This window comes from Ranitomeya variabilis, chromosome 7, assembly GCF_051348905.1.
Source record: "Ranitomeya variabilis isolate aRanVar5 chromosome 7, aRanVar5.hap1, whole genome shotgun sequence".
NCBI lineage: Eukaryota > Metazoa > Chordata > Amphibia > Anura > Dendrobatidae > Ranitomeya > Ranitomeya variabilis.
In genome coordinates, this window is record NC_135238.1 from 41,399,418 (window position 1) to 41,426,243 (window position 26,826).

Sequence of the window (26,826 nt, forward strand, 5' to 3'; positions counted from 1 at the left end):
CGTGGTTTTGATTCAGGTTTTTGATGCTTTTTTATGCAGTTTTTGTTGAAGTTTAGATGCAGTTTTTGGTGCAGTTTTGATGCAGTATTTGGTGCGGTCTTGATGCAGCTTTTGGTGCGGTTTTAATGCAGTTTTTTATGCAGTTCTTGGTGCGGTTTGATGCAGTTTTTGGTGAAGTTTTGATGCGTTTTTGGTGCGGTTTTGATGCGTTTTTGGTGCATTTTTTGCGCGTTTTTGATGCATTTTTTAATTTTTTTTGGTGCGGTTTTTGTGCGTTTTTGTATGCGTTTTGAAAGCTAAATAAAGATGTATTATTGAACAAAAAAAAAAGATTTGTGATGTCATTATTGTCCAACCTCCTCTTTTACATTTGTCCAACCCACACTCAATTACACACAGATAGATAGACAGATAGATGATAGATGAAATGGATAGACAGAGCTACATATAGATAGATCTATAGATGCATACATCTATCTATTCATATATCTATCTATAGATATATCTGGATAGATATATCTATTGATAGATGTATTGATAGTGTAGGGTGCGTGTCCACTGTCCGGGTTACTTCCGAATTAGCTGCAGATTGGATGCTGCGTACTTGTAGTCCCATCGGATGATGTCTGCACACACACCCTAAAAGACCCCTGCACAGACCCACACACACCTGAACAGTCCCACACACACCTGAACAGTCCCGCACACACCCAAACAGTCCCGCACACACCCGAACAGTCCCGCACAGCGCCACACACATCCGAACAGTCCCGCACACATCCGAACAGCCCGCAGACCCCGCACACACCTGAAAGTTCCGCACAGCGCCGCACACATCCGAACAGCCCGCAGACCCCACACACATTCGAACAGCCCGCAGACCCAGCACACACATACACGCACACCGTCACCGTCCACACACTTCCCTCCTCCCGAACTGCAGCGTTTCTCGGACCCACATCTGCAGCAAAACTGCAGATCTTTTTTACATCTGCGGTTTTGCTGCGGATGTTCCCGATTCAATGAAAGTCTAAGGGTGCAGAAATGCTGCAGTTCGGCACAAAAGAAGTGACATGCTGCGGAAAAAAAAAAACTGCATTTCGGTGCGGCTTTTTCTTCAGCATGTGCACAACAAGTCTGCGGCTCCCATAGACTTACATTGGTTGTGCACTACACTGCGGATTTGATGCAATTCTGTGCAGCAAAAAACCCTGCGGATCTGCAATCAAATCCGCAACGTGTGCACACAGCCTTAGCATTTAGTGAACCTAGCAAAAAAGCCAAGCAAAAAACAAGTGTGGGATTGCACTTTTTTGCAATTTCATTGCACTTTGACTTTTTTTCACATTTTCTGTTACACGACATGGTAAAACCAATGGTGTCGTTCAAAAGTAGAACTTGTCCCGCAAAACATAAGCCCTCACATGGCCATATTGATGAAAAAATTATGGCTCTGGAAAGAAGGGGAGCGATAAACAAAAACAAGCTCCAGGGGTGAAGGGGTTTAGAAACATGGATATGGACATATCTATGGAAATAGATATAGATATATAGATACATATCTATCTATCCATCCCATATCTATCTATGTGTAATGGAGTGTGGGTTGGACAAATGTAAAAGAGGAGGTTGGACAGAAATGACATCACAAATCTTTTTGAAGAGAGAGGAGGGAGAGGAGGGAGGGGTTTGGATGTGTTTTGGAGTGGGTGTGGTAGGTTCGGGCTTAGTGGTAGTGCAATGCATCATGGAACTTGTAGTATTAGAGCAGGGCCAGACAGGCCATCGGGCTGTTCTGGCAAATGCCAGAAGGGCCGGTGGCAGTAGTGTCGCTGTCTGCACATGTAGCGCCCCCACTGCCGCAGGGCCGAGGGGTACCCGGTACCGGGCCTCTGAGTCTCTGCTCTGGAGTTGTCACGGTAGCTAGGCCCGGTCCGTGACCCTGCCGAGGGGCGTACAGTGATAGAAATGATGGATGATGGTAGTGGTGGTGGTGCGGGGCAATAAATAACGAGGACACCAGGTTGCAGTCTCTTTACCTCTTTACTGAAGATCTCTGGGTCCTCAGTCCAGAATACGGTTCACCAGGCTGCGCAAGTCCGGCCGGTCCAATGGCACCTCCAGAGTTCTCTTTACAGGTGGAAATCTGTGCCTTCCTTCTTGCGCTATGTGTTGCGGTCCTTCCCTGCTGTGCTTACGGAAAGTCCCCACAACTGTTGTGTCTGTTTCTTAAGTTCCCTCACAACTCGATTAGATGATGTTCTGCTAATCCTCCGTCCCTCCCTGATGTTACGGTTAGGACGGCACCCGTTTGACGGGTAGGCTCGGAGCTCTTCCGGGACCCTAGAGTCGCCCCTCTCCACAAGTTGCCCCCCAAGACTGCATAGGTGATTTAGGTGAGACAGCCCGCCTGAGACTGACTGTCCTGCCGTAGGTTCGAAGTATTGCCTGAAGCTGTATATAGAAATACTTCCTTCGGCGTTCCGGCCACCGGTTGTTTGCGCCTCAGTAGGATGTTGCCTCGATCTTACAGCACGACCCCTACTGGTATTCTCCTTGTTGCTTTGATCTCGTTTCTCACTCAGCACAATCTATCTCGCTTCTAGTCCTTCCTTGGGCACCGCCGCTATACTGAGCAGGCACGGTCCCGTTACGTTCTCTCTGTTTGCCAAGCCTCTGTCAGGATCCCACCCCTGACAGAGACCCTACCGAATCTTCTCCCACAACACCCTCTGCCACAAGGTGTTGCCTGGCTCCAACCCAGTCAGCTTTCTCCCTAACTTCCTGCCTGACCCCCAGTTTTACCAGTGTTGTGGAGAGTGGCCTAGTAAATAGAACCCTTAGCTCCCCCTGGAGGCCCGGCGGTGAAATGTATTGGTGTCTGTGATTCCTGCTCAGATGAACTCCTTCAGTGCCATCAGACGTACCATAGCTCCCCTTAGTGGCGGAGCCACAGTACTGCAACGACCAGGACTCTGGGGCGCTGCACACACTCCCCCCGCTGTCGGCGCACTCCCGGCCCCGCATTGAACTATACCGGCGTCATAGACGCCGGTAAATGCAATGATGGAGGAGAGAGCGTCTGCTGACGCTCCCTCTCCCATCATTCCCCGCTCTGCCTGCCGCTGACACTGCGGGTGCGCGATGACGTCATATCATTGCGCACCTGTTGTGTGACCGGGCGGGCAGACTGCAGCCGCTGAGACCGGAGCCGGGAGCAGCGCGGGGCAGGAGGAAAGGTGAGTAGAGTGTTTTTTTTTATTATTATTATATATCAATGAGTGATAACTGGATTGTGGAGCTATTGGGGGGGGCTGCATTACATTCTATGGGGGCTGTGCTGCATTACATTCTATGGGGGCTGTGCTGCATTACATTATATGGGGACTGTGCTGCATTATATTCTATGGGGGCTGTGCTGTATTACATTCTATGGGGGCTGTGCTGCATTACATTCTATGGGGGCTGTGCTGCATTACATTCTATGGGGGCTGTACTGTATTACATTCTATGGGGGCTGGCTGCATTACATTCTATGGGGGCTGTGCTGTATTACATTCTATGGGGGCTGTGTTGCATTACATTCTATGGGAACTGTGCTGTATTACATTCTATGGGGACTGTGCTGTATTACATTCTATGGGGGCTGGCTGCATTACATTCTATGGGAACTGTGCTGTATTGCATTCTATGGGGACTGTGCTGCATTACATTCTATGGGGGCTGTACTGTATTACATTCTATGGGGGCTGGCTGCATTACATTCTATGGGGGCTGTGCTGTATTACATTCTATGGGGGCTGTGCTGCATTACATTCTATGGGAACTGTGCTGTATTACATTCTATGGGGACTGTGCTGTATTAAATTCTATGGGGGCCGTGCTGTATTACATTCTATGGGGGATAGCTGTATTACATTCTATGGGGACTGTGCTGTATTACATTCTATGGGGGCTGTGCTGCATTACATTCTATGGGGGCTGTGCTGCATTACATTCTATGGGGACTGTGCTGCATTACATTCTATGGGGGCTGTACTGTATTACATTCTATGGGGGCTGGCTGCATTACATTCTATGGGGGCTGGCTGCATTACATTCTATGGGGGCTGGCTGCATTGAATTCTATGGGGGCTGGCTGTATTACATTCTATGGGGGCTGGCTGTATTATATTCTATGGGGGCTGTGCTGTATTACATTCTATGGGGGCTGTGCTGTATTACATTCTATGGGGGCTGGCTGCATTGCATTCTATGGGGACTGGCTGTATTACATTCTATGGGGACTGTGCTGTATTACATTCTATGGGGGCTGTGCTGCATTACATTCTATGGGGCTGTGTTGTATTACATTCTATGGGGACTGGCTGTATTACATTCTATGGGGGCTGTGCTGTATTACATTCTATGGGGGCTTTGCTGTATTACATTCTAGGGGGGCTGTGCTGTATTACATTCTATGGGGACTGTGCAGCATTACATTCTATGGGGCTGTGCTGTATTATAGTCTATGGGGGCTGTGCTGTATTACATTCTATGGGGGCTGTGCTGTATTACATTCTATGGGGACTGAGCTGTAATGCTGGATGCAGCTGTGATTATATGTTATATAGTCGTGTTACACTCCCCTCACTTCTTGTAACCTACAAGTGTACAAAGATATTATACAGTCACCATGTGACAAGTGGGCCTGTGTGACTTCAAATGCCAGGGCTGAATTTTATTCCCAGTCCGGCCCTGTATTAGAGCGCAATAACTCAGGAGAAAGGAAGTTGTCAATTAACCCCATGAGAGCTGGATCCAGCACTGAAGATGCGCTGCTACAGCATGACAAAAGGTAATGTTGCTAAAATAAACACAGTGGATGTTTTCAGTGGCACATAATAGCAAGATTTATGAAAAAAAAAAAATTATTGCAGTGGACAACTTCTTTAATGTTCATATACTGTGTGGTTATAGTGAAAAGAGCTGAAATCTAATCTACTGTTCAGCAGATGGCAGTAGAAAAGAATGGGTTGAGCTATAATTCAAACCAATGAACAGCAGATGGCAGTAGATCAGTAAAAGCTGAGAAATCTTGGTATATTAACTTTACAAAACAATTATAAAGGATTACAACTTGTTTAAATTCAAAGACTCTCAGAGAACTTAAATACAAAAAATAAAAAAATAGAAATTTAATTTAATTTAAATTTTGTTAATTTAATCAGTTAATTTTGTTGAGGGGTCCAATTAAAGCAATGTCTTAATAAGGAGGGGGGGAGAGAGGTTGCAGTGTATCAGTGAACCGCAACCAATGCCCAAGGTACCGCAAACTCTCAGGGGAGTCTACTCCACCTCCCCTGCTATCCCTCACCTCCCCGAACCGACTATCAGGTTTTATGACTGGAGACACCTACTACACATGTGACTCGTATCTCCTATGCAGATTTCCCACCAGATCGAGCCTTCCCCACGTTCCCCAAGATGGCCGGCCGGGGCTTCTCTCTTCCGGGATGGTACCATCAGCTTTTCCGCGCACCGATCAGTCCCTAATATTTTAGCACTATATTTGAAATTTATAGCAAAATGGAAGAAAAATATTTGATAAATAGGTCACATAATACAAGAAGCCTAATGTACTGATGGTTATTATTATTATACATACATTTTTATTATACATTTTTATAGCGCCATTTATTCCATGGCGCTTTACATTTGAACAGGGCAAATATAGACAAATACATTAAACATGAGCAAAAATCAAGGCACACAGGCACATAAGGAGGGGGACCCTGCCCGCGAGGGCTCACAGTCTGCAGGGGATGGGTGAGGATACACTAGGAGAGGGTAGAGCTGGTTGTGCGGCGGTTCAGTAGGTTGAGGATCACTGCAGGCTGTAGGCTTGTCGGAAGAGGTAGGTCTTCAGGTTCTTTTTGAAGGTTTCTATGGTAGGCGAGAGTCTGATGTGTTGGGGTAGAGAGTTCCAGAGTATGGGGGAAGCATGGGAGAAGTCTTGGATGCGGTTGTGGGAAGAAAAGATGAGAGAGGAGTAGAGAAGATCTTGAGATAATTGGAGGTTGCATGTAGGTAAGTACCAGGAGACCATGTCACTGATGTATGGAGGAGACAGGTAGTGGATGGCTTTGTAGGTCATTGTGAGGGTTTTGAACTAGAGCCTCTGGGCGATAGGAAGCCAGTGAAGGGCTTGGCATAGGGGAGAGGCTGGGGAATAGCGGGGAGACAGGTGGATTAGTCGGGCAGCAGAGTGTAGGATGGATTGGAGTGGTGCCAGAGTGCTAGAGGGGAGGCCAGAGAGTAGGAGGTTGCAGTAGTCAAGGCGGGAGATGATAAGGGCATGCACTAGTGTTTTTGTGGTGTCGAGGTCAAGGAATGTGCGGATTCGGGAAATATTTTTGAGTTTGAGATGGCAGGAGGAGGCAAGGGCTTGGATATGTGGCTTGAAAGAGAGGGCAGAGTCGAGGATCACCCCGAGGCACTGGGCGTATGGGACTGGGGAAAGTGAGCAGCCATTGACATTGATGGATAGGTCTGGTGGAGGGGTAGAGTGAGATGGGGGAAAGATGATGAATTCTGTTTTGGCCATGTTCAGTTTTAGAAAGCGAGCAGAAAAGAAGGCTGAAATAGCAGACAGACAGTGCGGGTTATAAGTGGTTATAAGGGGTTTGCGTATTATGGTATCAATGGGTGAAACCTGGCCAGCACTTATGACACACATGGGAGGAACTTTTTGTGTTAACCCCTTAGATACAAGAGCAATACATGCATGTGACAGTAACTGATGGGATCAGAGGTAGTGGCAATTGCATTAGCCATTTAATCGCATCAAAGCCTTAAATACCACTGTAAAACATGTTAGTTAAATGTAAAGGCCCCGTCTCACATAGCGAGATTGCTAGCGAGATCGCTGCTGAGTCACAAGTTTTGTGACGCAACAGCGACCTCCATAGCGATCTCGCTATGTGTGACACGTACCAGCGATCAGGCCCCTGCTGCGAGATCGCTGGTCGTGTCGGAATGGCCTGGACCTTTTTTTGGTCGTTGAGGCCCCGCTGACATCGCTGAATCGGTGTGTGTGACACCGATCCAGCGATGTCTTCACTGGTAACCAGGGTAAACATCGGGTTACTAAGCGCAGGGCCGCGCTTAGTAACCCGATGTTTACCCTGGTTACCAGCGTAAATGTAAAAAAAAACAAACAATACATACTCGCCTTCTGATGTCCGTCAGGTCCCTTGCCGTCTGCTTCCTGCTCTCACTGACTGCCGGCCGTACAGTGAGAAGTGAGAGCACAGCAGTGACGTCACCGCTGCGCTCTGCTCTCAGTGTACGGCCGGATCTCAGTCAGAGCAGGAAGCAGACGGCAAGGGACCTGGACACCGAAAGGCGAGTATGTACTGTTTGTTTTTTTTGGTAACCAGGGTAAACATCGGGTTACTAAGCGCGGCCCTGCGCTTAGTAACCCGATGTTTACCCTGGTTACCCGGGTGCTGCAGGGGGACTTCGGCATCGTTGAAGACAGTTTCAACGATGCCGAAGTCGTTCCCCTGATCGTTGGTCGCTGGAGAGAGCTGTCTGTGTGACAGCTCCATTTATTATAGGAAAAAATATTTATAAACCTGGGAATCTGAATTAACTAGTGAACATATATCCCCTTAAAAAATTAGATTTTATTATGAATATTTTAAAAATACACCACCCAGTGCTATTTAGGCACAATTCGGCCTAAAGGTAAAAAAGACCAAGGTCTAGCGCATACCCTGCAATGGCCTACTCTGTCACCTGCCTGGCTGTGGAGGTTGGCACCCTAATTACGATGTTTTGGCGCCCCCACTCAACGTGGACTACCCCTCACTGCCCTAGATCACCCTATGCTGCAGGTGTGAAAACAAAATACATAAGAACAGAGATGAAGAAAGCAAAAAAATGGTCAAAAAAACACACAAAAAACTCAATAGAAAAAAATTAGCAAAAGAACAGAGGCAAAAGCAGGATATTAGATAAGACCTATATAGGCTCCGGCCCCTTTCATAAACCAATTTGCTAAACACCAATAATAGGCAATGGGTATGCTGTCAGATGTGCCACATAAAAATTTATAGCATCAATCACTACAGCCTATACCACATATACTCAAAATACTGCAGTTTGTCTAGCTATTATTAGCATAAATTATACCCATAAGGGATTAAAGCCTGCAGTTAATATTAAACGCAACCCAAATAGATAACCAGGGCCAAGTATTTAAGGTATCTCAGTGGTGTAGGTAGAATTATATGTTATTTATCATGATATATTGCACTTCGCCTCATAGCCTTAGCATAGATAACTGCCTTAAAAATTGCAAATTATACCATATACATTTTCTTCTTCATGGACTATCAAGCCATAGATATACCAGCCCTAGGGGGTTGCCCCCATATATAAACAGGGCTAAACAGTCACAAAGATACTAGTGCAAAAGCCTAAAACAGGCAAGACTGTACAATTTTACAATGGTATAAGCAGGATGGCGTGTTACTTATCATGATACACTGTGCCTCGCCTCAACGCGTTTCCCCGTAGTTCGGTTCATCAGGAGGCCCGTCAGAGGGTTCTCAAAATGTTAGATGCCATAGATGAGTAGCATGACCAGTGGCTTATACGGGTGGAATTAAATAACCCCCGCTCATACACATGCTCCAATCAGCATCGCCACCAATAATCATGTGTGACAGCTCCCCAGCGACCACACAGCGACTTACCAGCGATCACGGCCAGGTCGTATCGCTGGTCGTGATCGTTGGTAAATCGCTTAGTGAGACGGGGCCTTTAGTTTCAGGGGTAAGAAACTGCATTTATTCACAGTGTGCAAAATCCATCACACATTGTAAGACAAGATAATCCCCTGCTCGTATGAGTTCTAACTTAGAAAATCCTAAAGTATAGTAGTGTCTTACTTCTAGACACAACACAAAAACATCAAAAATCTTTACTTTGGTCTTACTCGTCTGCGAAAAGATAAAATAATAAATACAGCTGTTATAAATCCATAATTTACCAAAATATTACATTGCTTGTCAGATGGCAACCAGCTTTATAAAATTATGTTTTGTTTCAGCAAGAAAAAACTAAAGGCTGATCCTACAGACGTTGTTAGAATGTTCCGTAAGATGATGTTCTTATACTGCAACCTTGCATCAGGTCAAATCTCCATCTCTCACATATTCATAGAAGTCTCCATATATATAGTTCTTCTATGTCTTCTCTTTACCTATCTTATTCTTTTTTAATTGTAACAACTATTCTAAATATAATAGACAGGAGGAAGAGAAATCGCAAGAAAATGAGTTAAGTCCGGGGCGGGTGAATATAATGTTGTCAATTTGTCATCTGATATTATTAATAACAAACCGTTGTCTTTTTTGTCCTAAGCTTTGGGTTTCGACCTGTCACATAATTTTGATTTATATAATACGATTCTTGATGTGAACAGGTTTATAAGGGCTCTTACCTTAAAGATATATATTTTTTCGATGATCGGGAGGTCCCCATGTTTTGAGCTCTTCTAAATCTGTTCGCACCCTGCCTAATTATTTAAGCAGTTCTAAGCCTGTTCACACCCTGCCTAAGATTGACATTTTAATGATCTGGTAGTTTCTCGGGATTTGTATCTGTTGAATTTGGAAAATTAACAGATGCAATGCGAAATTTCAGATTAAGATATATTTGTAAAGAATAGAAATCTTTTTTTTCTATCCAGTACAATCTAGACCAGCAATTCTGGGACAGATTTCAAGAGTTAATTCAAGAAGTAGTTCTAAAACTACGTAAAAAGACAGATCACACAGGAACTGATAATATATTAGTAAATTAAAGAAAAGGGATTTCTGTTTCTCTCGAATATTCATAGAGGTCTCCATATACAGAGTTCTTTTATCTCTTCTCTGTACCTAGCCTATCCCTTTTTAATTGTAACAAATATTCTAAAGACATCTGTTTTTTCTGTTCAGATCACCGGTGATGACCGGCTCTGTGCTAGCGCAGATTTCCACATCACTGTCCTCGTCTATTAGACAACTTGCTGCTCCTCTAACCTCTAAAGAAGAACAGTAGATAGAATATTGGGGACAGATCTAACTTTTCTCCAACACAGGCTCCAGATCCCTCTCGAGCACTCAGGTATCTGGACTAAGTATGGAAACAGCTTTCCTCAATGACTGAACATTTATTGTTATTTATTAGATTCACTTTGTATTTTAATATTTTACTTAAATCTGTTCTATAAATTTATATAAGGAAAATGTATTTTATTTTAATTTCAGTCATAAAAAAAGAAGAAAAAAAATGAATGAGTAAATAAATAATAAATAGGAAAGAAAACCCCTTATTTATAACACCTTAGTGTCGGAGCCAATTTTGCCTTATTTTTGCCCAAGCCCGATTCTCCATATCTGTGTCACTATACGTTGTAATTACTTTGTAATTCTTCTTCATATCCCAGTGATTTTGAGAATGCTTTTTTGTGACAATGCTTTTTATTATAATTGTAAATCTAGGTTATTTTTTTATTTAATTGTGTCAATATCTGAAATTTAACAAAAATGTTGAAAAATTAGCAAATTTTAAACTTTGTTTCTATCTTTTAACCAAATTGTTATACTACACAAAAAATAATAAATAATAACATTTATGTCTAAGTGACATCAGCATAATATTTCAGTCATCCTTTTATTTTTTTTAGGATAGTACAAAAAGTAAAGGTTTAGTAGCAAATGTTCATTATTTCAAGGAAATTTACTAAACCTGTCTCTTAAGGGATCTATTCATGATTGAAGTGACTTTGAGGGGACTATATATCGGAAAACCCCCAAATGTGATGCCATTGTAAAAACTGCACGTTTGAACGTAATCGAAGCCGCTGTAAGGAAGTCTGTTAACCCTTCAGGTGCTCCACAGGAATTAATGCAAAGTTAAGGAATAGATTGAAAAATGGAGCTGGACCCTTCCGATCTCCGCACTATCATGCACAGTGGTCATAGGCGGGTGCAGTATTCGCTTTGTTTGCCTTTATTGGCAATGGAAGAATAGCTCTACTGAGATCATCTGATTTTTACATTTTGAATTTTCATTTTTGATCTTTTATTACTAATCTTTATAATGCTAAAATATAGGAGCTGACTTTTTACAATATGCCTCATGCACTTAATTTAATTAATGACTTCTCTATGTATATATACTTATATCTATACACGAATATAATTATATTGTTGCAATTACACAGTATAAGCAATTTCATCACTACTGGTTTTTCTCTATTATCCTATTACACTTTGTTCTTTTTATTTTTACATAGTGTTCATTGGCGCATTTCCAGTCCTCTTTGCCCATTTTATGATCAGAACACTCAGTGCCCTCATTATCATTACTTCTACTAGTAATTTACATTTCACGGGTTCATTTCCCACCACATCAGATATTGCCAGTGCCACACATGTCATATTTCCATTTTTTTTATTTTCTAATTTTCCTTTTTATACTAACACCTAATTCTTTGCTCCTTGTAACTCTTTATTAAACACACAGACACTGGGGTTTATGGTCTTAATCATAATTGTTATTATTACATTATAGCACTCGTGTATTATTCTGTCTTCCATGTATTATCCTTCTTTGTCACTCCATCCCTGTTTTTATTCTCTCACACTGTAGAATTGTTTTCTTTATCTCTGTCAACCTGAGTTTTGAGGTCATCTTTCTTTCGCTGTAATGCATGGTATTAAGTGAGGCACCTTTAGATCACTTACCTTTCCTTTACACTATTAGCACTTTGATATGAGGACTTATACAATGGATGCACAGTCTAGGCGGCTCCTTCCCATGTACTATTATCTTATCTCACCCACGGTTACCCTTTAATCGGCCAGCAATTCACGGCTCCCTGGACAGTGCACATGCACGCCGCATCACAGCCCCATGCGTTCCAACATACATTTCAATAAACGCAGAACCGGAAGAGGAATTTCATAGGGGAGTGATGAGCATTGCTCTCACCGGATAGTCCAGGAAACTGATTCACCAGATGCACTCACCTGAAGTAAGTCACTAATTACCTTCCCTCCTACTGGCTAGCGTTCAATTTTAAGAGCTGACTCCCCTCATTCAGACACCCCGCTAGAAGAAGCTTAAGGCGAAACATACATTGGGGTGAGGGGGGAAGCCTAATCCATCCATACACTCAGTCCAGTTGCACCACACTTCTACCCAGGCATGATGACCTTGGATTTACTTCTACTACTGCATCTATTATGGTAGCATTATACCTACCCTACATCCATTGACCAGGCATCACCTATAAAATTGAGGGGTACTGTTTACTTATTTTCCTTACACGTAGGCTATAGCACCATATCTACAGTTTTTACTATACCGCTCTTGTGTAGTGATAGAGTGAAAAAAACGGTCAGAGGAGTGCTGGGAATTAAGGACACAGGTGTATTAGATGATTCCACAACGCGTTTCGACGGTAAGCCCGTCTTCATCAGATGGAGTAGTGGGCATAGGATACTATACATTGGAATTGTTCCACATATACAGGTGCTTCTCACAAACATAGAATATCATCAAAAAGTTCATTTTTTCAGTTCTTCAATACAAAAAGTGAAACTCATATATAGAGTCATTGCAAACAGAGTGAACACCAGCTTGAAAAATGATTTTAAAATCTGAAATGTTGGCCTACTGGAATGTATGTTCAGTAAATGCACTCAATGGTCGGGGCTCCTTTTGCAGCAATTACTACATCAATGCGGCGTGGCATGGAGGCGATCAGCCTGTTGCACTGCTGAGGGGTTATGGAAGCCCAGGTTGCTTTGATAGCAGTCTTCAGCTCGTCTGCATTGTTGGATCTGGTGTCTCTCATCTTCCTCTTGACAATAACCTATAGATTCTCTATGGGGTTAAGTTCAGGTGAGTTTACTGGCCAATCAAGCTGTTTTTAAACCAGGTATTGATTCTTTTGGCAGTGTGGACAGGTCCCAGGTCCTGCTGGAGAATGAAATTTTCATCTCCAAAAAGCTTGTCGGCAGAGGGAAGCATGAAGTGCTGTAAAATTTCTTGGTAGATGGCTGCACTGACTTTGGTCTTGATAAAACACAGTGAACCTACACCAGCAGATGACATAACTCCCCAAACCATCACTTTTCACTTTTTTCATATTGAAGAACTGAATAAAATTAACTTTTTGATGATATTCTAACCTTGTGAGAAGCACCTGTATCTGACCTCACATCTGCTAAGGCATTTCCTTGGAGAAGCATCTACTATATAATTGTCTAAGGGTCACTTACATCTGTCTGTCTGTCCTTCTGTCTGTCTGTCTGTCACAGTTATTCATTCGCTGATTGGTCTCGCCAGCTGCCTGTCATGGCTGCCGCGACCAATCAGCGACGCGCACAGTCCGGAAGAAAATGGCCGCTCCTTACTCCCCGCAGTCAGTGCCCGCTCCGTACTCCCCTCCAGTCAGCGCTCACACAGGGTTAATGGCAGCGTTAACCGACCGCGCTATGCCATGGTCGGTTAACGCTGCTATTAACCCTGTGTAACCAACGTTTTACTATTGATGCTGCCTATGCGGCATCAATAGTAAAAATATCTAATGTTAAAAATAATTTAAAAAAATAAAAAATCGTTATATACTCACTGTCCGTCGGCCCCTCGGATCCACAACAGGCCTTTCCCGCTCGCGATGCTCTGGTAACCGGTCCATGCTGCCATCTCGCGAGATGATGACATGCGGTCTCGCGAGACCACTAAGTCATCATCTCGCAAGACCGCAATGCACTCTTCAGACCGGAGCGCGCGAGGGGCATTGGTAACCGGCTGCTTTGATCGGAGGCTCCAGAAGGTGAGTATATAACTATTTTTTATTTTTATTCTTTTTTTTAACAGGGATATGATGCATACTACGTGGCTGGGCAATATACTACGTGACTGGGCAGTATACTATGTGGCTCGGTAATATACTACGTGGCTCGGCAATATACTACGTGGCTGGGCAATATACTATGTGGCTGGGCAGTATACTATGTGGCTCGGTAATATACTACGTGGCTCAGTAATATACTACGTGGCTCGGCAATATACTACGTGGCTGGGCAATATACTACGTGGCTGGACAATATACTACGTGGCTGGGCAGTATACTATGTGGCTGGGCAGTATACTATGTGGCTGGGCAGTATACTATGTGGCTCGGCAATATACTACATGGCTCTGTGCTGTATACTACGTGGCTGGGCAATATACTACGTGGCTGGGCTATATACTACGTGGCTGGGCAGTATACTATGTGGCTGGGCAATATACTACGTGGCTCGGCAATATACTACGTGGCTGGGCAATATACTATGTGGCTGGGCAGTATACTATGTGGCTCGGTAATATACTACGTGGCTCGGTAATATACTACGTGGCTCGGCAATATACTACGTGGCTGGGCAATATACTACGTGGCTGGGCAGTATACTATGTGGCTGGGCAGTATACTATGTGGCTGGGCAGTATACTATGTGGCTCAGCAATATACTACATGGCTCTGTGCTGTATACTATGTGGCTGGGCAATATACTACGTGGCTGGGCAATATACTACGTGGCTGGGCTATATACTTCGTGGCTGGGCAATATACTATGTGGCTGGGCAATATACTACGTGGCTGGGAAATAGCATATTCTAGAATACCCGATGCGTTAGAATCAGGCCACCATCTAGTTTAGTATAAATACCCTTTGCCTGCCAACTTGTTTCTCTCTGCCTTTTACAGCATGCCCCAGCCTTATAAATATCTCACAGGGCTTTGTCATTCAATGGAGTTCAAAACATTGTTATGTATCAATAATGTGATTGTAGAAGGACACAATCAGATCACTGATGCCTGCTGACATGCGGTAAGCTTTTTACAGTGAGTCACAGCTCTGACCAACAGTCTTACTGGCAGAAGAGTTACCGCTGATCAGAACCGCCGTGAGTTTTTCCCACGCTGTCACACAGATGACAAAGTGGGAAAGAACCATTGGAAGCCCATGAAAATGCAAGCAAAAACTCAGCAAATCTGCAAACATTTTTAGACCTGCGTTTTTGCTGCAGATTTGACTGTCTCTATTGAAATCAGTGGGTGAAAAAAGCTAAAAAGAACTGAAAAGCTGCAGAAAGCAACGCACTGCAAATACTCAAGGAAAATCACTGATCAAATGCGCAGCACTTAAGGATTCTCATTGAATTAGCTGGCATAAGGATTCCATAGCGGTTTTGCAAAAACACACCAAAAAAGCACCGTTTGCTCACAGCCTAACATTCGCCTGAGTGTTATCCGATAAAACATCAGATACACTCGACCGTGTTATGCACATGTGTGAGTGAGGCCTTAGAGCCTTGATTCCCCCTGCAGATCTTCTCCAATTAGCCTCTCATGCTTGACTCCTGCCTCAATTACTTTACTTTTGAAATACTGTGGAAGTTTTGCATACTTCTACATATAGAACGTTATCTACGCTTTTGTCTCTTCCTTCTGTTTATGACATACTGTACCATCCTGGCTTCTAACCTTGGACTCCTTGACTCTCCTGACCCACGACTCGTCCGTGAGAAGTGACTAGCGACACATTACATCTGCCTGATATGTTTTTCTTTTTCACCAGTATGGATCCTATTTACATGCTTTGTGACCAGGTGGCAAATTTGACACAGATGACTCAGGATTTGGCTAAGCAATGCCAGAGTCTGAAGTCATCGCAATATCAGTTGCAGGGTCAGACAAATAATTTGATGAAGACCCTCTATAGCCCTCCACTGCCAGCAGTGGCTGTGACATCAGTACCCTCTGATGTACAGTTGGTCTCTCCCAAACCTGATTTTTTGGAGAGAAAGACCAGTTTAGGGTATTTGTGGAGAGGTGTAAGTTATTTGTTCATAAAGAAATGCCAGGAGCGCTTCAACAACTTAGAATCCTGCAGCTGATAGTTATACAGCACCACCCGTCTGTAACAATGTCACTAAACAGTTAAAAGAAAAAAGACTATCTGCGCTGGAAAATTTTTTTTTGAGTTTTGAGGACCAGAGATTAAAAGAAAGAAAAATCAAACTTAGCTGCTGCGAACACTGGTATATAAAAAATATGTAATAGTCACCTAGTGATAGGAACAGGGACCTGAAGATGTAACAGCTGCCAAAAAAAAAAATCAAGGAGTGTATATAAAAAACAATTATGGGTGGAAAATATTACAGCCACCTAAAAAAGATATGTCCGAAAATATATATTTAAAAGATAATTATAGAATATACCTGGTGGAGCTGTCTTTACACGATACACACTTCCGTTATTAAATCCATTTGTGTAGTCCAGAAGGGGTAGAATCAGGTGAAAGCCTGGTGTTGGAGAAAAACTCCCTGAATATCCACTATTTATCTACAAAAAGGCCCAGAATCTGGGGAATAAAATAGCCCCTACAGTTCCACGCTCTTCTTCCTTGTCAAAATATTCATTTTTGCACCAACATCAAGGCTTTTACCCCTGTTTAAAATGTAAACCGTGCAAATTACTGAAAACAAAAAAACAACTTTCTCTTGCAAAGGGGACTATGGAATGGAGAATTGAGGATTTTATATCTTGTGACACTAAAGGGGTGATCTATTCTATTAGATGCCCCTGTGATAAAATATATATAGGAAGAACCAAGCGTGCCCTTCATATTAGGATTAATGAAGACATCAGGAATATCAACGATTTTTTTTTCTTTTAATCTCTGGTCCTCAAAACTCAAAAAAAAAAATTCCAGCGCAGATAGTCTTTTTTCTTTTAACTATTAGGTTATTTGTTCCCCTGCATCCCCTGTTGTCAGGGGAGGAGTTCCAGCGGCTGGGAATAAGCATGTCCCTTCTGCGAGGGTGTCATCAGACCTGAGCATTTTCTTTGTCCCACAAGCCCCAGAACGGTTTTCTGTTTACACCTTTTTTGACAGTTTAGGTCTGATATATAATGAACCCGACAGAATCCAGAGTGCTGAGGCTAAGATCATGAACCTGGCACAGGAGGGTCACACAGCTGGACTGTGTTCCGGCAGTGGTCTACCAAACTTCTATGGAATGGTGCTGCTCTCAGGTTCCAGTTCCAAAAAGGCTTTTCTGAAATCCTCAAGGATGCTCTTTTCCTTCATTACGCCCTTTGTTCTCTGGTGGAGGCGATGACTAGCGACGTAGGAATGCACTGCAGAATCAATGAGAGACGTAGCGAACAACAGGCTGCTCATTATACTTCCCCAGAGCAGGTCCATTTACCTGAGGTGGAGCCATTGGAGGTTAGAGTTGCAAGTCTTCGTGTTGCGGGAAGAAGACGTAGACAAGATCTCGGAATATGTCTATATTTTGGTCTCTCTGGACATTTTCTTAAGAATTGCTCAACTCATCCTGGCGCTATAAAACCATCGGGAGAATATCTGAGTCTGGGTGATGGCCGAGGAAGTCACCCAGACTCCCAGGTACTTTTCTCTTCCTCTGATAAAGTACTGATAAATACGATGCTATCCTTCGAGAACCAGGTGTTATCAACATTGGCGTTCATTGACTTTGGGTCTGCTGCTAACTTTATTGATTCAGAACTGGTCCTGAAGTTAGGGTTAGGGACAGTTAGTTTAGAAAGGCACAGAAAAGACCAAAATATTTCTACCCTTGGGGATATATTTCCGAAATCACAGCAGAATCCCCAGGAAAACTTCAAAAGATAAAAATTAACTTTTATTTGATTTATAAATAAAAAAATACACTATAGTGCACCACTTAAACCATCACCAAAACAAAAGCATACTATAGAATAGGCCAGGGTGGTGCCCAACCCTACACTTCACTATATGCACCCTACCTGCCAGCGGAGGTTGGCACCCTATTACCTGCGCATTGGTGCCCCCGCTCCTCGTCGGCACTCCCTGCTACCCCTATAGGGCCCTATTGGGATGCAGGATAGAAAATATTTCATGCATGCAGTGCCCCACTAGAAGTATCTTACATCGATATAGGTAGATTAGACTAATCTTTGTTACTCCCTCTCTGTTCCTTCCTAACAGCGGGGGTTGGCACCCTGTCAGATTACGCAATTGGCGCCCCCGCTCCACGACGACTGTCCTCTAATCTGTCCCTTGCTAGACTGATAGGGCCCAAGCAAAACAGAAGATTAAGGTGCTACAGTGCTTTAAAGTGTCAAAGTTTGTAAACCCATTGGTTGTTCATATAGCAGGGGTGCCCTCAATATGTCTATTCATCAATCAATGGATCCCTTATCGGGATAACCAGTCATGCCTCACACAACCATCAAATGAATATACCATAGATAGCCAATATCACAGTAAAGACCTTTTATCTATTATCAAAATCAACCTGACAGATGTGTATATAGCAATTCAAGCCTTCCATCGGCTTAACACAAAGGCACCCCTTTATATATATCAGACAACATATAACCACTTGATGTCAAGTAAAACCATCCCCTCAGAAACTCAACGCATTTCCCCTCCTCCAATTACAAGAGGTTCATCAGGAGTGACATAGATATCGAAGGGTTACTTAGCTTTGTCGAACTTAGGAGTATGTAAGCGATATAGTCCGCAGCACCACCGGGCCGATCCCCTATCAGTATACTGCTGTAGTATAGTATGCTTTTGGAAAAAAAATGTGCTGAAAAACTCGGCTTATACACGAGTATATACGGTAGACAATGTGACTTTCTGGTTTTTATTCTTAGATTTTGTGTCTCACATTTAAAGTGTACCTATGATAAGAATTACAGACCTCTCCATTCTTTGTAGGTGGGAAAACTTGCAAAATCGTCAGTGTATCAAATATTTATTTTCCTTACTGTATGTACGAGTATATATACACCTAAATACATAGTATGTATAAACCCAAATGGTTTACATCTTTCTTATTTCTCACTGGCCACTGGAAAGCCCATAGTAGGTTGTCGTTACCTGTTTTCTACAGCTTACTTTATGGGCCAACTTTGGGCACGGAATTCTTAATTCCTGAAACCCACCAAACAGATATACGGTCAGGGATTTATTATGGAGTTGATGAGAACAATATAAATTACAACACACTTGGAAAAGAGGCAGCTGGAGGCAGATTGAATTTCATCATGTAATTTGATTGTTATATGAAGGACGTTCAGGTAAGGTAAGCTATAGATAATTATAGATTATTGTAGAAACATTTTCATGCACTAGACCCAGCACCATAAACACCTTTATCATCCTAAAAAATAATATCATAAACAATATATTGAGATGATATAATATACTGTGTCTGTGATGGTGTTTGATGGTTTTTATTTAATATTTCGGATGATATAACAATTCTCAAACTATTTCAGTATTAACCCCTTATTCACTCCAGGCCAACATAGATAGCAGGCTCCAACTGGTAAGGGTATGTTCACACTAGACATTGTTTCAGCATTTTTTCTGCCGCAAAACCTGTACTCTTAGCAGAAAAGAAGCAGCCTCACAAACTCAGGTTTTGGTGTGTTTTTGCTGTGTTTTTTGGATTCACAAATTCAGCTTTTCTTCTACCACAGAAGCATGAACACAGGTTACCAATGCAAGACATGTTCATGAAAAATTACACATACAAATGTAATAGCTGGGGGAGATGAATTGGTCTGTAATAATTTACCTAAAGGCCCCGTCTCACATAGCGAGATCGCTAGCGAGATCGCTGCTGAGTCACTAGTTTTGTGACGCAACAGCGACCTCCATAGCGATCTCGCTATGTGTGACACGTACCAGCGATCAGGCCCCTGCTGCGAGATCGCTGGTCGTGTCAGAATGGCCTGGACCTTTTTTTGGTCGTTGAGGCCCCGCTGACATCGCTGAATCGGTGTGTGTGACACCGATCCAGCGATGTCTTCACTGGTAACCAGGGTAAACATCGGGTTACTAAGCGCAGGGCCGCGCTTAGTAACCCGATGTTTACCCTGGTTACCAGCGTAAATGTACAAAAAAACAAACACTACATACTCGCCTTCTGATGTCCGTCAGGTCCCTTGCCGTCCGCTTCCTGCTCTCACTGACTGCCGGCCGTACAGTGAGAAGTGAGAGCACAGCAGTGACGTCACCGCTGCGCTCTGCTCTCAGTGTACGGCGGCTCAGTGAGAGCAGGAAGCAGACGGCAAGGGACCTGGACACCGAAAGGCGAGTATGTACTGTTTGTTTTTTTTGGTAACCAGGGTAAACATCGGGTTACTAAGCGCGGCCCTGCACTTAGTAACCCGATGTTTACCCTGGTTACCCGGGTGCTGCAGGGGGACTTCGGCATCGTTGAAGACAGTTTCAACGATGCCGAAGTCGTTCCCCTGATCGTTGGTCGCTGGGGAGAGCGGTCTGTGTGACAGCTCCCCAGCGACCACACAGCGACTTACCAACGATCACGGCCAGGTCGTATCGCTGGTCGTGATCGTTGGTAAATCGCTTAGTGAGACGGGGCCTTAAGACACTGACAGTGTTTGTAGGACACTGTTTACTTTCACACTTTGGTCAGCCATTTAGTTGCTCATCCATTATTCAATTTCACACCTTGGTCAGCCAGTGTTTACTTTTTACATATCACTACTGTAATTAAACTGTACTAATCCAAACTGCCATCTCAGGAGACCAAGACAAGATGGTAAACCTGGGAAAAGCACAAAAATAAATGGGTTACACATACTACTGTACTTGCTTTTTTCTCTAAAAAATGTAGCAAAACCTGATACTTGCGTTTATTCAGCTTATTTTTAACACCTCCCATTACTTTCAATGGGTGAATAAGCGCTGAAAAAACACTTAAAGAAGTGACATGCTCTATTGTGCAAAAAAACAAGAAACGCAGGAAAAAAACCCAATCCGTTTGCATGAGTTTTCATAAATCTCACGCTTTACTGGTACTGTAAAATGCACCTGAAAATTTGCAAAAAAAAAAGGCTGAAAAAACACCTAGTGTGAACTTAGCCTAAGGTATAAATAGTACACATGAAAATAATAAACTTCATATTATAGCAGAGAATGAATTCTGCTTCTTTCTGCTCCTGGACTGATCATTCATTCTTAAATCACCGGTAAAATCTGTCTTCAGTTTATACAAATTTTCCCATTACAGAAATAGGAGATCACAGTTGTTTCTATAGAACTTACAGCAGAATGTCTGTGTCGGCCTTTAGCGTTTCATACCTCCACTCTCCATAGAATTTTACAAGCACCAGCTGTCATTTCCTTTCTCAGTAATGGAAAAATCTGTCTTTACAAAACACAAATTTTACCCCTGAATTAGGTTCAACCCTGGAGGAGAAAGAAGCAGATTTCTCTGATAAGATATATTACAGAATTTTTTATTTTCATATGTATTATTGCTTTACAAAATAATAATTAAAACATCAATTACTCTTTAAGGTCGAGCTAAAGCAAAATAGAAAAATGACACACGTTCAGTGCTCTGTATGTAGTTCCTCTGGTGCTCTCTGGTTTATTGGGGAGTAAAGACATAGCATTAAAGAAGTTGTCCACTACCCTGACTAAGTTACTGGTTTTGCCATAAGTGCTAAAGGATAAATGCCCATAAATAACCCCATAAAACTTTTCTGTCAAGTTTCATGTTGCTTAATTTTTCTCTACCTTGCTTCGTATGTCCTGGTTGAAGACAGTGGCTGGTAAGTATAAGACTAGGGTCAGGGAACTTGATATAAAAAAATTAAAATTAAATAAAAAATAAACAACTCCGTACTGGTGCTTTTACAATCCTGTGCTCCATTCTTACTACATTTCCCATCATTCTCTGTGCTGGGGTGTAAGCCAGCAGTGACCATAGACCTGTGACTCTGCCTACACCCCTCCTGCAGGTTCACATACAGCCCCAGCATGACCTCCTGTACTGGACAGTGTAGGGAATAGAATGATGCACAAAGCACCATTACACCAGCCCTGACAATAAAGATTATACCCTAACCCTCCTCACTGACATGGAATGTGTCAATGGATGGATGAGATTGATCGATTGGAAGGGGAGAAATCTGAATATATTCAAATTATAAAGGGAATGCAAAAGGGTGTATATACATAATACAGAGCATTCAGCAGTGTGTACATGTGTACGCACACATTGCTGGATACATACAGATGCAAGTAAGAGATGGGTGATAGGTCTACAGGGAGATCTGGCAGCATTCACTTAAAAAGAGTGAGCTAAATACAGCTCCGCCCAACCATGCGGAAAGCTCCGCCCCTGTCTCAGTTTACAGAGCCCAGTACTGATATGTCATCAGAGGAAGCAGGAGATTCTCAGCCAGAGATCATGTGACCAGAAGGAACGCTCAGGTTATAGCAGGATTCCGCAAAGCAAGGCATTTAGGGAATTGCTTATCTATGGTAGTTAGTTTTCATGAAAGGGACTTGTAAAGTAGTGGACAACCCCTTTAAATGCTGAGAGTACCTCTATGTTGGTAGATATTTCAATAATTGCAAATGACTTAACATGCAGACATTTTATCATTGCACAGATAATTGTCAGCCATTAACAAGTTGCCTGTTCGGTGTACATTTGGGATTAAATTCTTGTTGATATTAGTTTTGATTTTTTGATGCCTCCACCATAGCCATGAAACCTGAAATATAATAGACAAAGAATTATGTTTTTTCATCTTTTAATAAATTTAACTATATGTAAAAAATTCAAGTTTTCATACTATTTTTGTGGCCAATATTAATGAAATCTGAATACATGGAACAGGTTTGAAAGTGAGTATTCTTAACATTAGTTATGTTGAACATGAAAATTGGAGAACATAAGGATGTATTTAATATGGCTTACTAGCATTTTCTCCAACATATAGACTTGCATTGGTGAGTTTGATCCTAGGGTAGGATCAAAATAGAACAAGTCCTTTATTTGCAAACTACAAGGCCTGCAGAAAACCCTCAGACAAACATGTGAACATGTCCTATATAATGGGTATGAGTTTTATCTGTCAATCAAAGGGATCTGCCAGCAGCGGATCTTGATGATTTGTGTACCCAAGTGCATTCACTGCAGTAGGACATTCCTTACACAACCATTAATAATTTAATTAAGTGGTTCTCATCTCCCTCTTGGGCAACCCTCCCCCATCTCTTCTTCTTTCCCTTCCATTAGCTACCCCCCATGATATTTCTCTCTTACATTTTAGGTATAATCAAAAGTTTTAACTCTTGTGTTTTGAGATGTTTTTTCTATGTTTGTCTGTAAAATTTTCAATATAAATTAACAGTTTAAAAAAAATTCTCATTGCTAGCAGCAAAGGCTTGTAATTGTGAGACTTTATGTGCATTCTGCTCATGCTCAATATCTGAGCAATGTGATTGTAATGTTTTCAGTTGCCACCATAGAGTTTCTTTTATTGCAATTATCTCTTTAGAATCCTGTACTATTTGTATCTGCTGGTTCTGTGACCTGCTGGTTAACCAATTGTTTGCTTGTCATACCCCAAGCTTGGCCCCGATAAAATTAAATAGCTTATACTCCCCTCCAGTACCAGCGCCGTCCCCGCGCGGTATCGGCACTTTCTCTCCCCAGGGCCCTCGTGCTGTTGTTGTGACACGTGAGCCTGGTGCCCACTCAGTGCTGGCATCACTGTCCCCCCTTTCTGTCGAATTGAACATGAAGATTAACTCAGAGATCAGCAGCAGCCCAAAATTCTTCATATTCAATTTGACAGAAGGCGGGGACAGTGAAGCTGTGCCAGAACGACACCGCTGTGCAGGACTCAAATACGGTACAGTAGATGAGGAGGCAGAAACAAAACACCAATTTTATTGAAAGAAGGAGATTATATACCGAAAAATTAAACTTACAGTTATTGTAATGAGAACAGAAATAATAGATACAAAAAGAGACAGCTGGAGCGTATCACACAAGCTGCGTTCCAGCTATGGCAATGCATTGTTCAATGCAAACAATATAAGTAAGTTCTACAAACTACTCTCTTCTAACTTCTCACCTGGCTTCTGATAATCAGGCCACCCTGATATATCGCCTTAGCGTAGCGGGTGGCGGGAGATGAAGATGCTGTGGCAACAGGAGGCTTACATGACTTCATGTGATGTGTTAATATGTTATATTTATATGTGTGATAAAAGATAATGTTGTTTTATCCCTATGGCTGGTGTTGTATTTTGGTTCTCTGCTAGGCTTTGCCTTTAAGGTTGTCTCTGGGAATGCGGGAGGACTGTCCACTAGGAAAACCATACAGTATGTAGAGAGACAGTTTGCATTACACAGGGGATAGATAGCTAAAAGTCAGAACTAGCTCACAGTTAGGGAGGGGTTACATCAATGTTTATAAGAAAAGATTTTCCTGGCTGGGCAGTCAGTTAGAGTCTAAGGCCGGTGTCACACTTGTGTGTGCAATGCGAGAAACTCGCACGAGTCTCTCGCATCAAATCCTGGCACTGCTGCCGGGGTTCGGACCGGAGCGTTCAGCTGCATAGAAATACATAAAGCCTCACACTCTGGCCCCAAGGGCCGGCGGAAGTGCCAGGTATTGATGCGAGTTTCTTGCATTGCACACGCAAGTGTGGCCCTGGTCTTACACTCAGTCAAGTGCAAGTCTGAGTGGAGTAGAGAGTAGGGCTAAACATTGCGCTGACTTTGGTCTTGATAAAACAGAGTGGACCAACACCAACAGATGACATGGCTCCCCAAACCATCACTGATTGTGGAAACTTCACACTAGACCTCAAACAGCCTGGACTGTGGCCTTTCAACTCTTCCTCCAGACTCTGGGACCTTGATTTCCAAATGAAATGCAAAATTGACTTTTATCTGAAAACGACACCTTGGACCACTGAGCAACAGTCCAGTTCTTTTTCTCCTTGGCCCAGGTAAGACGCTTCTGGCGTTGTCTATTGGTCATGAGTGGCTTAACACAAGGAATGTGACACTTGTAGCCCATGTCCTGTGTGTGGTGGCTCTTGAAGCAATGACTCCAGCAGCAGTCCGCTCCTTGTGAATCTCCCCAAAATTATTGAATGGCCTTTTCTTAACAATCCTTTCAAGGCTGTGGTTATCCCGGTTGCTTGTGCACCTTTTTCTACCACACTTTTTCCTTCCACTCAACATTTCATTAATATGCTGGCATACAGCACTCTGTGAACAGCCAGCTTCTTTTGCAATGACCTTTTATGGCTTACCCTCCTTGTGGTGTGTGTCAATGACTGCCTTCTGGACATCTATCAAGTCAGCAGTCTTCCCAATGATTGTGGAGCCTACTGAAACAGACTTAAGGACCTTTTTAAGCACTTAGGAAGCCTTTGCAGGTGTTTTTTGTTATTTGTTCTAATTTACTGAGATAATGAGTTTTGGGTATTCATTGGCTGTAAGCCATAATCATCAACATTAACAAAAATAATCAATTTAAATAGATCACTCTGTCTGTAATGACTCTATATAATATAGGAGTTTCACTTTTTGTATTGAATAACTGAAATAAATTAACTTTTTAATGATTTCTAAATTGTATTTGTGATGCCCGTGCTCAATGGACATCACATTAGCTCAATATTTTTTCCCAAGTTTGACCAACCCCTTACTGACATAAGGCATAACACTATGTCTTTTGTCACATCCCTGTGTATGGTATGAGCTCTGCCAGCAGCATACCCAGCAGATGCATCCAGCGATAAACAGTTGGCATCTGCCTGTAACAACAGCGGCTGGAGCGACCTTTCATCACTGCTGTTCACCCATGTAACTGCTTTCTGACATCGGGTGTAATAGTATGCCGATGTCGGACTCCCCAACTTTCCTGGCACATGACAGCTGATCTAAACAACTGACATGTGCCTGCAACAGCTGCGTGTGGAATCGCGATCTACCTGCAACTGTTAACCTGCTGAATGCCGCTGTCAATTTCTAACAGCAGCATTTAACTCAAGCTTACCGGAGGCATGTCACTAATCCCACCCATCGGTGACCCCATCACATGATAGCGGATAAACGATGGGTCAGCATGACAACCAGTGGTCTCCAGCAGACCTCTATGGTTGTCATAGCCAGATTGCAATGAGTGCCACCCTGTGGTTGGGGCTTCTAGCAAGTGAGCATTTCTACTACACACAGGCGATCTGATCATTGCCTGTGTGTAGCAGAGGCGATTGAAGTACTGCAGCTTCTAGTCTCCCATGGAGACTATTGAAGTATGCAAAAAGTAAAAATAAAGTTTTTTAAAAAATATAAAAGTTCAAATAACCCTCCTTCTGCCCCATTCAAAACAAAGCAATAAAAAACAAATATACACATATTTAGTATTGCCGCGCTTAGAATCGCCAGATCCATTAATATAAAAAAGAATTAACTTGATAGTTAAAAGGCGTAATGAGAAAAATATTCTAAACGTCAGAATTACGTTTTTTTGGTTGCTGCTACATTGCAATAAAATGCAATAATGTGCGATCAAAATATCATATCTACCCCAAAATGGTATCAATAAAAACGTCAGCTCGGCCCCAGATCATGAAAAATTAAGGCGCTACAGGTCTCGAAACATGACTCTATTTTTTAAATTATTTATTTATTTTTACCAAACTTAAATAAAAAAGATAAAAAGATACATGTTTGGTATCTATTAACTTGAAATGCCCTGGAGAATCATATTGGCATTTCAGTTTTAGTATTTAGTGTACATGGTAAAAAAAATCAAACAACAACTGTGGAATTGCACTTTTTTTGCAGTTTCACTGCACTTGGAATTTTTTTCCTGTTTTTTTGCTAAATAAATCTTGCCAAATTGACAAGGTG